The sequence below is a fragment of the Myzus persicae genome, unplaced genomic scaffold (genome assembly GCF_001856785.1).
Source record: "Myzus persicae strain clone G006 unplaced genomic scaffold, MPER_G0061.0, whole genome shotgun sequence".
NCBI classification, from domain to species: domain Eukaryota; kingdom Metazoa; phylum Arthropoda; class Insecta; order Hemiptera; family Aphididae; genus Myzus; species Myzus persicae.
The window spans coordinates 324,754-330,753 of NW_019101865.1; positions in this window are offsets into that span (position 1 = coordinate 324,754).

Here is a 6,000-nt window from a genome sequence, read left to right on the forward strand (position 1 = left end):
AAAAGTTATGACTTTTCAAAATATATTTTTTGTGAGTTTATCGACGTTGAGATATGTCTAGAAATTAATTATTAGTCATATAAGTTTCATAATTTTTGTCAAACGTTTAATTAGTATACATTTTCTTTCCGCTACACTTTGTTTATAGTCGTAAAACAATTTATTATATATATTTTGTATTACGAAATAATTTCGGCTCTAGAAGACTAGAACTATATAATGGAATAAGTTCTGTTGAAAATTAAGTACGAGTTGGGTACGAATTAATTTGATGTAATATTGTGATGTTAGGGAAATAAAATATAATTGACAAACTTTTTCTTTTTTTTATTAGAAAAAAACAATCTATACAAGACGTAACATACAATAAATTTATGTGTTAAGAGAATACAGGACGTGGAAAATTGAATAAGAAACCGCCCACTGGCAATACTTAGCATGAGTTATTTATACTTATATATTTTTTTATTATTATTATTATTATTTTTAATTGTTGATGATTGAAATTGTATATATTATTCATGTAATATGTATACGTCTATTTCAAATTGGTAATTGACACCATTTTTATCTAACACCATTGGCAAACTTTTAAATATTTTTTTTTCAAAAACCTGATTGGATTGCAAGGGTTAGTTCAACCGTTTGTAATTTGAGGGTGAATATACACATTTATAAACACTAGAGGGACCGCCAAAAGAAAAAAATATTTTTCATTCGTATTAATTATTTTATAACAAACGTATAATGATATAATATAATTATAATATAATATAATTATACATAAGTTATCACATTTTAGAATGCGTGTATAGATTTGTATTACAACAAATCCGTCTACCTCATTTTTGTTTTAAAAATTGATCACACTTAAAATTCTAAAATTACTTAATTAATGTATGAGTTTTCTAAGGAGGGCCATAAAAAAAAAATCTCGGAGAGCCAAATTTGTCCCCCGGACTCGGGTTGGACCACCCTGACATAACAGGCAAATACAATACATATTTTGAGCGAGGCAAAAGATTCTCTTATCTGAGTTAAAAATTAAATCCACAAAAGCCTGATGGCTTATGGCGATTTAGGTACGTACTGTTAAATAGAGAGTTGAATAAAGTTGAGCAAATATAAAAATGCAATAAATATTGTATTATTGTGTTTACGATCGTTATTGCCTTATTAGAACGGTGGGTTATGGTAAGCTGACAAATTGTCAGGATATTGAATTTTAAATTTAACCACTTTTTTGGAAAATCGTTCGCTCAAATATACACTAAATTTTGTGACACTCGAAATTTCAATATTAAGAATGGGACATTATAATTAAAAAATATCATATCATATTATTATACTCAGGGCAACGTAATATTATGGGGGACGAATTTACAGATTTTTTTGTCGCATTAACGTAATATTCTATTATGCCAATAGAAAATTACTCCTTTTTATGATGTAATTATTGTTATATTATATATATTGTATTTTTTTTTGTTGTTGGTAATATTCATTAAGTGAAACTGCAATTTATTAATTATTGTTCTAGACTGAGACCTTACACTATCAAGTATCAATTACCTGTTAAATGTCTTTCATTAGGTTCGCAGTAATTACAATTTAGGTTTCCTGTTAATTAACTCAATTAACTAATAAACGAACAACAAAATAAACTTTAACAGTCAAAATGTAACGTAAGGTTTCTGTATACTTTCTGTAATAATAATTATAAAAAATAATGTTAAATTTTATCTGCAAAGAGTAGAGACAATTTTAACGTACGCTAGCTGTTTTTTTTTAATGTTTTATTTTTCTAATTAAACAATTTAATCCTACACTGATGCCCATACAGAGTTACACATTTAAATATAATATTTTTAAAATTCGGAAAATGAAACCCTAAATTATACATATGCTCGGTGTCCATATTATTATAATATATGACGTTCAAGTCGATATCACGTACAGTTGATGTCACAACGATTTACGTTTCAAAATTAGATACCGATTGTCAAAATAACGGATTTTCGTAAATTAAATATTAAAAACATATCTGACCTTGAGCTGTACAGCTTGATAACTACAATATACTATTGTCTTCTATCTACGAGGGGTACCTAAATAAAAAACCGGCTGTAGTCAATTAGCACCAAAATCGGCACAAAATATATTCAATTCGATATGTGCAATATTCGCGACCGCCATTTTGTAAATGCTTTTATAATTTGCATCAATATAAAGGCATCTTATTACCACCATCAGAAATAGTATCTAAACAAAAATATAATAAATTGTAGTTGTCTTCGAAATGCAAATCGATCGTACTTTTGCCGTACAATATCGTTTCGAAATTCAGTGTAAGATAATATATTGATATATATATTATATGAAACTAATAATACACAATATTCTAATATTTTACTATACAAACCACTCGATAGTAGTGCCTACGTCCATATTGATTTGCAACAAGTACTTACCTGATGACAACAATAGTATTATAATAAATACATAATATACTTGTCGAAAACTGACAATTAACGACGTAATAACGCGAATACAGTGGATATGACTTTAAACTTTGAAATGATTGACGGATTAAGGAGGCGAGTAGTTACACATTTTGAAAAAATAACACATGCCATTCGAGGCCGTCGAGTTTCGGTGTCGACGAGTGTACCAACGAAATAATCGAATATATTTACACGGATAGGCGCTCGTTCATTTTTGGTGAAAATTACAAATACCCTTTTCTGTGGTGGTGGAAAATTAAAATAACATAATATTATCTTTATTTCGGTGAATAAGACAAGTTCCCGGGTTATTTTTTGGATGTGAGTATTACATCATATGACCTATATTGATACAATATGATTAACGGCGTAAAGATACGTAAAGAGGTCTCACGATCAAGTTAATTGTATTAAAGTAATAAACAAAAATTATTATGAGATGTGTTTTGGGTGGGGGCGCGGGTGACTATTTATTGTTGGGTACACACATTTATTGCCCACTTACGAGGTAGTTGATTACTGCAGCATTGCCCATAAATATATAACGAATAGGTGGGTACGCATAAATAAAATGTAGAACGCCGAGTGCTTTACGGGAGGGCACTTATAAATAGTCCTGCAGGATTGGAAAGTAGTAGGTGCAATAAGATATACTTGTGTGCAGTGGTTGTTTGGATGCACTATAAAATTTATAATCTAGACCAGTCTGTACTTCTCAGCCTATTTTTTTTAGATCACACGGTAATTATTTAGTTTCAGACGACACACTTGAAATAATTAATCGACTTTTAAAAAAGTAACAATTAAAGAGTATGCACAACTATATTTTATTTTATTTATTCATTGATCTCATACAAACTTCGACTACAAAGGTCGTTGGTTACGGATTTTGTTTAGATCATATTATACTATGGAAGGAGCTATGCGTATAATTGTTGTGGCGCCGAATTGTGTCCAACAACATCCCCACCATCTTCAACATTTCACGGTACACGACGACACTAATGCGCATGCTCCAAAGGCCAGTATCATTCACATAGATTTCTGGGCATGCGCGTTTGTGTCGCGTACCTTGAAATTTCGAAGGTGGCGGGGATGATGTTGGACACAATGATGCCATACATAGTATATGATCTATAAGGGATTACAAGAAGTGATTACATGCAGTGAAGATTTTTAATTGGGTAACATTTTTTTTTTTCATACATAAGGCTGAATAATTGTATTTGTTTACTGAAGTTGATCATGTGCTGGTCATTTCATGGTCAGGTCCCATTGAGGTCCACTGGTAGATGGAGATCTGGTTCTCGTTCCATTCTTGATTGAACATTGAGCAGTCGCCTATAATATGTTTGACTGTTAAGATAGTTTCACAGGTTATACAAATGGGGGGGGGGTCCACTCTGGCAACTAGGAAACGGTGGGTGATTCGGGTGTGTCCGATCCGGAGACGGTTGAGAACGGTATCTTCTTTGCGGTCGAGTGTGGGGTTTGTCCAACGGAAAACGTCTCCTTTAGTCTCGTTAAGTTCGGTATTTTATCTGGTCCAAATGATGTGCCATTCGTTTTCTGTGACTTGATTTATGTATTTTTTTCATTTTTGAATCGTCATACGACATTTGGTTTATTAAGGGAGTTTCATTATTGTTGGTGGCTATAAAGGCTTGTTTATCGATTATTTCATTATTTCCGAGTTTCCAGGTATCCACATAACGATGGCAATATGTTACCCGAGTCGGAAGCGTTGTAGATATTGTTTTGGATCTTATATGTAATATCGCCGGGGTTGAACTGGTTCTATAGACTTAATGAATCCCTAAGCATGATCAATTTAGAGTGTGTTTCTTGGATTATCATCTCAATAGCCACGAGGATAGCTATTGCTTCGGCTGTAAAAATGGAGCAAGTATTGGGTTATTTGAGTATAATTAATTGACACTTCACCATCATCACAACGTGTCTGCGGTTTTTACCATCACACACGTGTGCACGCAGTATAAACGAACGTTTTTTTAATTTTTTTTTTTAACACGTAGGTCGAGAACCACTGATCCAGACGACTTACGCGAAGTATATTATTATAATAGCATGGTTTATAACAATATCATTACCACTCTTGCAGTACAAACATATTTCATTATATGTATAGGCGATCCGTGTGGCCGTCAACACAACACGGGTATCTCGAGTGGAGCATTTCTTGGCGGGCGTTAGGGGATGATTATTATTTTCGCATCTTACTGCGTTACATACGCTCGTCGAGTGTTGGTCACGAGAATAATAATTCACCCTCACATATACTCACACGTATCTTATGTGCGGTTTTGGCGTGTGTGTGTGTGTGTGTGTGTGTGTGTGTGTGTGTGTGTGTGTGTGTGTGTGTAGGCTTAGAATTCGGTGTGTGTTGTTATTACGAGTAACGTATTATTATTATCAACTTAATTTAACCGCGGCGCTAGCGCAGTCATAAATATTATTATTTCGCGTTGTATATTATCAACTTAAACCGACGGCGTAATTGTGTTATTATATTACAAACGTGGTGCGCTTGGTTTTGGTGAAAACTAAATTACTTGCCTATAATATACTTAGGAATAGAAACAGTGTACCTACCTATCTCCGAGGTGATATATTATTATTATTTTTAATCGACCCACGATCGGACCACTGTTCTCGGTTTATCGTTTATTATAGTGGTGTTGAAAATACAGACTTTTGTGGGAAACGTAAACAATAAGGGAAATGTAGTGACAATCGCTGGCCTCTCGAACTTCATTCACTTATGAGGCACAGTAATTATTATTTTGTCAGACCCACCACCCAAAGCCCTTTAAACTGAGGCACGTGCCTCAAATAAAGTCCTTCGTCACCGGGGAATCCATGCGATAATAATATGTCTCACGTTCGAAATTTAATTAGGGACGTCTCGTTTCGATACGTGCGACAAAATTGAGTGTAAAACGCAATATGGAGAAAATAATAAGATTATTATGACGTTATTGTTTGAGTTAAAAGACATATTGTTGTGTAAAAATATAAATGTACGGTAAGATCACAATTCGCATTTCAGGTCTTAAAAGTTTATTCCTCCCTCCCCCAAAGATTACGTTAGATCAGGTCAGTGCCATCTCACTGGGCAGGAGAAAAAATGTTAAGAACACTAATGAAAAATTTGAAAAAAAAATATGCATTCGTGGAATCATTACAAAGTTATAGCCACGCGATTGGTCTGGATTCGATCGATCAGTGGTAGAAAACACTCGACGACGATAAAACAATTTTAGTTTTTTGTTCAAAAAAACTTTCAGAATGCGTTTGTCGTTTGTTCGTCGTCGTAGACCGGGATGACAAACTCGAGAGAAATAAAACATTTCCTACAACTTTCAGTCGCTGAAAATACTTAAACAATGCTAAGTTAAATGGTCATAACAAAAATTGTCGGATTGCTTTCAATAATAATATTTTCGTTTTCAATAGTTTGCTTTTTCGTTTTTTT